Below are 12,400 nucleotides of genomic sequence, written 5' to 3' on the forward strand. Positions count from 1 at the left end.
ACTTGATCTTTTTCAACATCTTCTTGGTCGTGCGGTCTGCATTGAACGGATTATGCTCATCACCTCTTTTAGGCTTCTTTGCAGATTTTCTAAACTCACATTGTGCCTTTGTAGAGTCCCATCCTAGACACTTTTCAACCAACTTTTCAAGAGCTCCAAAAATCATATTAGGATCGTAGCCAGCTCGAACACTTGTTCCAGTAATTGGTAGGCCCGTGATTCTATAACAATCATTTGGAGTTATTTGCCATCTCGCCAAAGGGTAGAAGGAAAGTATCCGTCTCTGGATAATCTCTCTCGGTAAACGCAGTAACAGTGACAGCATCAAATTTATGGTGCGCTTGTTCTATCGCTCTCCAAAGAACACAATCGTATACCGCATTCTTGAACTCATCACACTCATGCTCTATACTCCATTTCTTGTTCTTTTGACGTTTTAAAACACGGACAACATTATTATGGTTCTACAATAACAAGATCGTATCGTATCTTATATAAAAATATATATATAAAAATAGAACCAAATTAACAAATCTTCATGGATAAGATTCAATACCTTGGTCGCAAAAATCTTGGCAGCCCATGAGTTTTTGTAGCCAATCAATTTCAGCCCTCCATCTCTAGGAGTTCCATTGGTTGGGTTCTTCGGCGGCAAGCACAGTGCATCTTCAGGAATGTATGCATATCTAGCACAAGGCGGTTTAGGCGTTTTTTGAATAATTTCAACCGCTTCCTCTTCTTCTTCTTCTTCTTCATCATCATCATCATCTTCCTCATCCTCATTTCATTTTTCTTCCTCATCCTCATCTTCTTCACCTTCATCATCATCATCGTCATCGTCATCCTCATTTCCTTCTTCTTCTTCAATTACTTGCTTACCTTCTCTTTGATTGTGTTCTACGTGTTCCACAATCACCTCTTCATGTTCTTGTGCACCCGTTTCTTCCATAATCTCCTCTTCATGCACTGGATCACACGTTTCTTCCATAATCTCCTCATACACTTGTTGAATGACAGCGTCAACATTATCTCTATTGACATCGTCTTGGTTGACGACGTATTTGGTTCCACGCTTATCGGCACCTAAGTGTACCCCCCCCCCCCTCTAGGAGGAGGAGTTATCAAATCTTCAGGTAATGGTTGGTTGGATTTATTACCTTTGACACTAATAAAGACAACAAAATATATTAGGAATAAATCACAAAAAGGCCAACTTAAACAAATTATTGGTGATCCAGGGTAAGGTTCGGTTACCAGATCATGTTTTGCGAACAAACCGAACTCATAGGTTCGGTTACTTGTAAAATTGTGTAGGTAACCGACTCAACCTTTAAAAATAATCAGATGTTCAAGGCTTGAGTTCGGTTACTTGTAAAATTGGGCAGGTAACCGAACCTTCTCCTGGATGTTTTAGCATGTTGTCATGTTTTTGGAACACTAGAGTTCGGTTATATGGAAATTTTGCGAACAAACCGAACTCATAAAAGTTTCTTTCTATGCTATTAACCCTAGAGTTCGGTTGCATAGAAATTTTGCGAACAAACCGAACTCATAAAAACTTTCTTTCTATGCAATTAACCCTAGAGTTCGGTTACATGGAAATTTTACAATTTCTTTGCGAAACAATCGAACTCTAAAGTTCGGTTACATAATCTGAATCACATATAACCGAACCGTTCTTCGTGTTCTTCAATTCAGTAAGTTCGGTTAGGAACCTAGGGCAAATATAAAACACGATCTAACCGAACCCAACACTGTAACTACCATTTGAAGCCTATTTTCATGATTTCTATTCAATTGAATCGATGAAAAACAAATTAAAAGGAATGGGTTTGTCGAGAAATACCCTCTAATGTGTCCCATGGAAGATTCAGCGTTCTTCTTGCGGCTGTTGCGACGAATTAGTTGCTCCTCCGGTTCAACTTCTTCCACAATTTCATGTGGTTGATTCGCTAGACGTCCTAATGATGGACTTGTTCCTGGTTTTCGCATGGTTTGCCTTCGACGGGGCATTCTTATAATCGATTGATTAATCGACGATGAAAATTTTATGAATTGACGATGAATCGATGGAGGCAAGTTTGCAAAGAAGAAGAAGAAGAAGAGGTTCACGGGTTAGTTATCTAGGGTGCATTTTTTTTTTACATTAGGGTTAATATATCACGATTAGAGTTAGTATTAGGGTTAATGTTAATTAGGTTAAGAGAAAATTAGTAAACTTGCTAAATAGGATTATTGTTAGGACATCCCTTATCATTGTAGGGTAGATGACCTAATAAGACCATGATCCCCTAAAAAAAAACGGTTCTTCTCGAATATTTGCATGTCCTTAGAATAGTCCAAGCCCAACCAATTTAAAATTTTCATATCGTGGTAATTTAAAAAACAAAGTCGCAGTCAAAGTAGGACTAGTTTCTTTAAACCTAGTTATTGTCGGTTTTGAGTCTATATATATATAAATGGAATGGAGGCTTCGTGAGAATTCTCAATTCATAAGATTTTTGTTTTTTTTATCGATGGCAGTTCATCCGAAATCAGAAGAGACTGTAATCCGTATTCACGATGATGATGAGGAACCAAAACCAAATAGTATGGCACCAACGAATTTCAAACATAAATTCAAGCAATTCGATGTTATCACCGGGAAGCATAGCCGTGATCATCGATCTAACTTTCTAGCGTTAACACCGTCGCATGATTTGATTAGAAACCCAAAAGCAGATTATTATTATATTCCAAGATATCATCAACCGGAGCTTAGCCCAGAGACAATTTCTTTGATAATGAAAGAACGGGAGATCCTCAACGACAACCTTCCTGATTCAATCTTCGTGAGGGCTTACGAGAAAAGAATCGATCTGCTAAGAGCTGTTATTATCGGACCACCAGGTACTCCTTATCACGGAGGTTTGTTTTTTTTTGATATTTGTATCTCTTGTGGTTACCCAAACACACATCCTATTATTTTCTTACGTCGGCGGCGCGATTTACTGTTGAACCCCAATTTGAATCCGAATCCTGATAAGGTAATTTCTTATAAAACGTGTACCGAAAAGGAAAAAAAAGAAAAAGTATTAGATATATTACTACGGCAACAATCAAGTCTTATTTCTTCAGCACCTGAGCCTTATTATCTTTTGTTACATCCTAGTAGGGTGGTGACGTGTGCCGGAAAAGAAAAAAAACATAACATGCTAGATATATTACTGTGGCTACAATCAAATCTCATTTCTTCGGCACCACCAGCTCTTGATCACAGTTATCTTTTGCCTACCTTTTGGGGTTACTGGATGGAAAGGGAGCACTTAACTTTCGACCAAGAGATATTTATGCAAAATTGTAAAACAATGTTGGCCACTCTATATCACCCACCGTACCACTTCAAAGAATTTGTGGTTCAACATTTCCGTGACCATGCCGAAAGCATATTAAATTCTTGCATACCTTATATCGATGACAACATATCCAAGGTTGATCAAGGTGTTACTGTTGCAATTGAGGAAGAATTACAAGGATACAAAAAGTCTATGAAGGAAATCTATGTGAAGCTCGTTAAGGAGTTCATAAAGAATGGGTCACCCGAGTCGTTGATGACGGACTACAATGTTGGAGGTATCGTATCTGATGCCATCAACGATGAGAAGAAGAGAAAAGTAGCTGAGTTGAAAAGCTATTGTTTAAGCCTGCTGTACTGGTCTGTTGGTATGCCGATAGTTTTAATGTTGGTGATATTTGGTTCGCCGTATGTTTTTGCCCCACACTAGAGAATACAATAACTTCTTGCAGGTTGGCTTAGCGAATTCCACCCATGTGGTGCTTTAGTATGAGAGTTGCAGTTGCAGGTTGCTCTCGTTTTCTACTTGCGCGATATCATTTCAATAATTTGCGTCATAAGAAGTTTTGCTTAAAAAAACTTGTAATTGCAGTTGAGTTAATCCCTTTGGTTTGGTCTCAGACGAACCAAACAAGACCATTTAACATGTCCGCAATAGTTGTACCGGTTGAATAGGTAGTTCCGTTCCAGGAGGGAAAGCCGGTTTGATGATCTTTCAATTCCCTGTTATCGGAACTTTCTATCCACTAACGTCATCAAGTTAGTTTGGTATTGCTGTGAAATTTATAAAAGTGCTTTTTTGTTGTGATGTGTTGTGCGTGCTGTGCTGTGTTTTAAAAATAAAGAAGTCAGACGTTTGGTAAACTATAATATGTAGAGTGTTGTGGAACCATCAAACTATAAATTTTGCTTGGTAAATTATCATGTTGAAGTGCTTACGACGTGGGTAATGACGAAAATAGACATGGTTTGAATTTTTTTTTTAAATTATATCTATTAATAATAAAATATATTTTTTTATTTTTAATATTATTGATATAAAGATAAAAAATAATAAAAATTCTCATTCATGTTTTAATCGTTTAATATTTTAATGCTATTCTAAGTTTTACCTTTAAATACTACTATTAAAATAATATTGTTGTTGTAATTATTATTTTATAACAAAAATTAATAAAATTTGAATAGTGAAAGAATTTTACATAAATTTATTATTTAATTCTATTATTAGATAAATATTATTACATGAAACTAGTTGGAAACCTAACAAGCTAAGCTCCAACGACATACTACTACATTAATTGAAATATTACGCCATTGGGGACAATTTCTGCAATATTACGCCATTGGGGACTCGAACCTGGGACCTCCTGCAGCGCATTAAACTTTAAGGAACGGGGATGACCATCTGAGCTAGGGGACCCGTTCTGTCTTTTTAATATAATAACAAGGTTAAAATAGAGAATCAATTAATTAAAATTGAGTGGGTCCACAACTTATGCTTTCACTGCTTTTAAAATCTATTCATGGGTAGCTTTTAAAAGTTAACCTAAAACAGAAATGCTTTTGGAAAAAAACGCTTTGAATTTTTTTTACCAAACGCTGTTTTCCTAAACAGTTTGTTACAAAGTGTTTTTGTAGGAAAAAAGCAATCCCAAACGGGGCTATCATGTCACCAGAACCTTCCTTTTCCAACAAAAGAATATAAAGAAACTAAAAACATCTAGTGCTACTGCAACAAAAAAAAACATTACTAATATATGAACACGTTGCACATTCATCAATATACCTACATGGGAAAATTGGAAAAATGCCCCAATTTGGGCTGCAATCTTGGAAAACTGCCCCAAAGTTCAAAAAATGTTGGAAAACTGCCCCAACGTTAGGAATCTGAGTTAATTCTACTTGTGCGACTTCGCACGTGCCAAAAAAGTCAAAAATACCCCAAACCATTAAGATTTTGCCACGTATGCGAAGACTTCGACGGACAGAGATGGGTATATAGAACATGTGAGTCACACGTGATGTCCATACAAATTACCAAAACGATACAATTTTTTCTCATTGTAACTTCTGTGTCCTTTGTCTCAGATTGCGACACATCGCCGGAATAAATGAATCCAACCGTTGATTACTAACAGTTCCAGATTCTGCCACGTGTCATATAAAAGATGATAATGTTCCAACACAAGCAATTTGGGCACAAGGAAAATGCACTATGTGAACAATTTGAAAGGAAAATTTGCATGATGTAAGCATAACATATGAACTGCACTACTAATTCAAATTATAAAAGCAAACACCATATGATAATAACATAATATATTACAACCATAACCAGTCTTAGAAATTTTTAGAAAGCATAACCTAACCGGTCTTAAAAGTTTTTGGAAAGCATAACATAACCATACAAGTCTTAATTCAACCATAATACCATAACATAACACCAATGACCACTTGAACAAAGAGAAACTAGACTAGACATACTTTGAGTTAGGCTTTCATTTCCTTTTTGATGATGGTTCATAAATATTATTTGTCTGGTTCTGGATGTTAATTGTGCCAGATGTAGCTTTAGCAGCATAACTTGATGGTGCAGTAGAGGTTGATGGTGCAATACCTTTTGCCTTCTTTTTTTATCCAGCAGCAGATGTAGCTTTAGTGGCAGAGGTTGAAGGTGCAACAGTTCCATTTGCCTTCCTTTTCGATCCAGCAACATATTTAGGTTTAGCAGAAGAAGTTGAAGATGCAGCAGTTCCATTTGCCTTCCTTTTCGATCCAGCAGCAAGTGTAGATCCAGCAACAACAACAGAGGTTGATGTAGATCTATCAGCAGTAAAAAAATTTCTTGAAGATGCAGTTGTTGATGCAGATTTCTTCCTGATATTTTTTGTATCTATAGTGCCTAAAACAATAGTATCTCCATCAATAAGAATCCTTGTTCTCACTATTTTTTTCTTTGGATTAGATCCAAAGGGCCCACCCTGACATGTTCTGCTCATGTGATCATCACCACCACTTGTCCTACAGTGCCTTGGTTTGGTTTGTTTATTCTTTTCCATCCAAGATTTCTTCCTTCTTACACAAGGTCTACCAGGATCTCTTTGTTAGAGCATTGCTCGGTTGAACCCACCATGTGTTGGTATGTCAAGTGTGGTTGTCATATTTTAGTGAAAAAAACTCATGTTAAGAGTCGCTTGAATATGTACTAGAGTTACTTCGTATAGGTTAGCTTGAAAGATTTAGGATATGAGACATTACAAGTATTGCAAAGTCTTGAAGATATGAAGAAGTACAGAGCTACAACAACAATGATCATCCTTCCACTTGAGGTTAGTGATATTTGAATTGAACTGTTTCATTCCCTATCGTATCTTTCAAGTCGTGCATATTGAAAACATAACTGCGAAGCATGTTTGAACTCTAGATAGACATTGTATTAAGGAATATAATACGAGGTTTATTGCTTAACCATTAAACTTTGTAGATAACACATCACCATAATCATTTGAATACTATTGTGATTATGTATGGGTATAAGGAGAGGATTTCATCCTAGGGAACAATGCTTGCATGTGTTCTAAGGAAGTAAGTTCATAAACTTGTTTGTGAAACGAAAAGGAAATGTCCAGGAGTTATTGATTTTGTTATTCATTGCATATCTTATGACCAACCAATATGAGTGATTTAGTAGAACCGCTCACAACTTGTTGTGTTCTTGGTAGAAATGTTCACAATGTCCTGAATTATGTATTGGTAATACTTTTATTAATAAAACCAAGCTTAAGTAATCACCTTGGTATGTATCGGTTATGCAGCTGTCAAATGGTAAAGGGGAACCGATCCTTGTAAGGGGTGAAGGGGAACCGATCCTAGTAAGGGGTGCAATGCAAAGAGGGAACCGATCCTTGTACGGGGTGCAACACGTTTACAATGAAGAGGGGAACCGATCCTGTGAATAGGTGCAACATATATGAGTTAGATACCATATATATGTGGGGAACCGATCCTAGTACCTATTCAACCATGTCTTTGGTAAGCTATGTGACTATACTTAGTACTCACATGGAGGTAGAACCAAAACTTGTTTTGGTAGAACCGCAAACCCATGATTGTGATTGAATGTTTGGTTTGATCAATCACATAGTTCTTTAAAGTCAGATGAACCAATTCTAAACTTGTTTGGAAGTGTGGAAAATCGGTTTCAAGATTGTAAGTGTGGAAGAGAAATTACAGTGTAAAGATGTCGACAAACTTTGAACACGTGCTGAATGCCTAAGTTGCTATAATTTTTCAAAGATATTCCTTAAAGGCTAAATGGAAGAGAATCCCATGATCGAAACATATAAGTTAAGAATATTTTAATTAAGGTGATTAATTTATCATGGAAGGAAACTTATGGAATTGGTAATGTGCATTTACTAATTATATTTTCCAAGAGATTTCGATTATATTTTTGGACAGAGCATTTCCAGGAATTATGAAAACCGAATCTGTGCATTTATGAATATCTTGAGAATATTTTCGGATTTGGAAATTCCTTGGTGTCCAAACTTCCTTGTCTATAAATACCAAAGTTTGCCTTCACTAGCAAACTAATCCTTCGTAACAATTTGACTTCCTCTTTTGTCATTGTTACTGGTGTATCCGCCTATCGGAGAGGAGAGTAATCTAATTAGGTAAAATATATTTCGACCGCTCGTTTTAAAGTCTTCTTTGGGATTGAGAATCTCTAGCGCGACCTGGTTGTGGAAAACCATATAATTGCGGTTTATCTTTGTTTTCGATTGATTTGATTGACTAACGGAGGTTGAAATATGTTTGAACCTAGTTTGTTTATGCTTGAGAATCTTTACTTCTGATATAAGATCCACTCAAACTAGTACAGAGTTTCGACAGGGATCTTTAGACTGTTGTTAGTTCTAAAGACGATCTTGTGATAATCCATTGTTAACAGACTCCGTTCTGTGCGTGATTGAGCACAAGAGATTCAAGTTCTTATGTAAAGGTTTTTATTGAAGATTAAAGAAGATTTGAAGACGAAGAAGATATTGAAGATATGACTTGGATTTATAATATTTGGTGTGCACAAATACTTGTTTGGGAAAAGAGGATCCAATTGATAATCGGTTTATCCTTGTGGTAGATTAGATTGATCGATTGTAGTAGATCGGCACCAACACGGTTCCTTTATGGATTAAAGGTGTTGTTTGGCTTAATCTTATTGATTGCGTTCGGGTGGTTAAACATAATATAGATCTAGACCTGACGAAGGAGTTTATGCTAAGATAAACAGAAGAGCCTTTGTCCGACTCATATTACCCGGTTGAAGAGAGTTTTTACCAGACAGATATCTTGTTCCTTTACTGTTTGGAATATGAACCAAAGGGATTGTTCCAAGTACGTGTTTGAGGCGTTGGAATACAGACGGAATTGGTTATACTATAGAGTTAGGTACTTGGTCTCAACTATACGAAGTAAGTGTAATTTTGTATAGCGGTTTAATCTCTGGACTAGGTCCCTGGGTTTTTCTGCATTTGGGGTTTCCTCGTTAATAAAATCTTGTTGTGTCATTTACTTTTATTTTCCGCATTATAATTGTTTTATTATAATTAAAGTAAATCACACAAACGTTAATATCCTATTACTTGATAAGCGAATCCTATTGTGTTTCGTTAAGTCCGAACCTTTTTATCAAGTAACACACTTTGTCGTTGTATTGTCTCGATCTCGTATCCATAGACGATCACATATAGTGTGAACCGATTAGTTGTATTGTCTCGATCTCATATCCATAGACAATTACTTTCGGAGGAAGGGATTTATAGGTCGAAAAAGTTTTAGCTTGAGGTATATTTGGGCACCCTCGCCTTTTCAATTGGTATCACAACAGGTAAACACGAAAGACATAACAATTCGTGTTTGGTGCGATCCAACCTATAAGAATGAACTCGAGTTCTCGCGAAACGACTTCAATTAACGTGCCGCCAAGATTAAATGGGTCTAATTATCCATTTTGGAAACCGGCTATGAAAGCCTTTCTTCAATCCCGAGATTTTAATATATGGATATTAATCAAGGACAGATATCAACAACCGATGGACTATTCGGAATCAGAGTTTAAACAGCTTGCGTGTTATACGCTTGAAGAAAGGATTCTTGCATTACAGAATTTTGTTGGCTTGAATGCCATCATACAAGCAATTAGTGGTGATATACTTCATCATGTGATACATTGTATAACTTCTAAAGAAGCGTGGGATATCCTTAAGACTGTATTCGAAGGAGATGAATCTAAAAAAGAAGCTAAACTTCTCACCCTTTCATTAGAATGATAACATCTCCATATGGATGATAACGACACCTTTGAGGAGTTTAATTCAAAACTGTCTGAGATTGCTAACACATTTTTTCTCCTTGGAAAGGCCATACCTGAAAAGGAAATTATATGCAAAATTCTCAGATCGTTACCATCCAAGTACGAGTCTAAGAAACATGCTATAATATAAGGGAATAATCTTTCCATACTTTCTTGAAGCTCTCTTGTGGGAAAGTTAAAGATTTTTTATAAAGAAATTCTGCTAAAGTATCAAACTGAGAATCGTTGCCGAAAGGATTTGGCATCTGTTGAAAAGGAGCTTGACTCAACTATTGTTCTTCTTACGCAACGAATTAAGAACATATTATCTTATGATGAATATGTTCCTCACATCGTATTTGTTGACCATAAAAGGGGTAGTAATGAAATTCATTGCTTCAAGTGCCGTACATTCGGACATATAGCAAAACACTGTCCTAGCAGAAAGAACAGAAAGTGCAATAAAGCGTTTGTCTCCACTCTTGATGATATTCCGGAGGAAGAATCCAATGAAGAAATATATAATTGCAATGCGTTTATTGCAAACTCTAATGATGACTTATCCAGTTTGTCTAATCTTCTTCTGAAAAGACTAGAGTTGGGAAGTATGAATAGTGAAAGGTTAATCTTAAATCCTGAAAATCAGTTGAGATCTGTGTCTGATCAATCTTGTTTGGAAAACTTTGAGCCAGAAAAATTGAGAAACACTTCAAGTGGATTAGAAATTATATCTTCTGATAATGCAGTGAATTCTTCATATGAAGAAAATGATCTTGCTACTGGTTGCAAAATCATGTTTTTCCATACTCTAAAAAAGGGGATGAGGAAAACCGGTAGAATTCTTGGCTTGCAAAAATTTGCTAAGAATGGTGAGAATATTTCTCACCTCAACACTATCTGATTGTGTTGAGAAGTGCATCCTCACCTGTTGCCCAAAATCTCTGATTGTGAGGAAGCATAATTCTGGGAAAACTATTCATAATTATTTCAGTAGTGAAAAATATTGAATATATCTTATTTTTTGGAAAGAATAATTTTGGTTTTTCATAACCCAAAATTCTTAGATATACTTGGAAATTTCTGGATTTTCTCTTATCTTATATATATTCTCTTCTTGTCCGAAAGAAGACAATCTCATGTCTATGGAGAGATCAGAAAAAGAAAAATCACTTGTTGTTGATCTAGCACTTTGTGCATCAGTTATGACTGAAACTCATGGTAATCCTCTTCATGACAACTCTCGAGATCCTCTAAGGAAACAGATTAACTCTGTGAAAATTTGCATTAAGTACCATGAACTGAGATTAAAGGATTCAAAAGAAGCACTAGAAAATCTTCATTCTCAATTGCTGGAGATGAACATGTTTACTGAAAAGGGAAGTGCTCAGAGGAATTTGAATCAAGAATTTGAAAGTAACCTTCAAAAGAGAGAGTAGTTTAATAGACATCAATTTGTGATATCTTTCATTGATTGGATTGTTCTATTATGAACAAAATTATTTATTTTTGAGTAATTTTTCTTGTGATAGTTTTCGGTTTACATAGCTTGTGCTTTATTGCTTTTATATTACTGCTATGTATGATTATGAGATGTTTGATTTCGGTTTTACTACCTTGATATTCGATCTCATATGGAACCCTCATGGTTTGGGTGACTTTTTGATTTAGCGGGATTAAGTTCCAACCCAAGTAGGTAGGCTTCATCAAAGGATTATGAGGGGTTCTCTTAGAAACAGTATGTGAAAAATTCACAACATGTTGAATCGGTTTTGGTTTAGCATAAAAGCGTATGTGTTTCGATGGTTTTCGACTTTTGCTTGCAATAGTTCAAAACCGGTTTTCAACCTTTCTCTGGTAAAGGTTGAGGTGTGTTGTTATTCTTTTTGCTTGCGCATAAGGATGGCAACGAGAGGTGATATTTCGTTATCGATCCTCCCTGGACGAAGATGCAATCATATTGGAGGAGTGGATGCGAAATTGAGGTAACAATGTTGTTAGTTAATTGTTTTCTTATTTAAGAAAAGCCTGAGTTTATATTATATATATGTATTGTTTTTTCTTAACGAAATTTAAGTGCAATTGATTTGTTATTCCATGATATGTGTGTATATGTGTTTCAATTGATTCCTGTTAAGAAAAACTATTGTTATCTTGCTTTATTGTGTGGTATCAATCGTTTAGGCTTACAAAATTGTGGTGTAATTGATGTGTGTGTTGATTCAATTGGTTCCAGTTAAGGAAAACCATTGTTTTATTTCTTTTTTTGCGTATTGATGGTTTAGACTTACAAAAGTGCAGTATAATTGATATGTTTGTGATTCAATTGGTTCTGGTTAAGAAAAACCTTTAGTATTTTGCTTTGGTAGTTTATCATTGGTTTAGGCTTACAAAATTACGATGCAATTGCGGTCCTTATAACATATTATGTTGATTCAATTGCTTCCGGTTGAGGTGAATAATTTTGCAAGTTGATTTATATTGGTTTGTATGAATTATTTATGGCTTAAAGAAATAATATGTGAATGGGATGAGTTGTTTAGTACAATTCGGTTCCGGATAAGAAACTGAGTTAATTCTGATCTTAGTTTGTCTTATCGAAGTGAGGTTTATGTTATTCAAGTCTACTTGAATGCCTAAACAAAGAATTACTAGTTAACTAACCTATTATTTGGTTTGTTTGAAATTGAAAGGTCTAAGTTGTGGATAAT

Source organism: Papaver somniferum, chromosome 11 (genome assembly GCF_003573695.1).
Source record: "Papaver somniferum cultivar HN1 chromosome 11, ASM357369v1, whole genome shotgun sequence".
Classification (NCBI taxonomy): domain Eukaryota; kingdom Viridiplantae; phylum Streptophyta; class Magnoliopsida; order Ranunculales; family Papaveraceae; genus Papaver; species Papaver somniferum.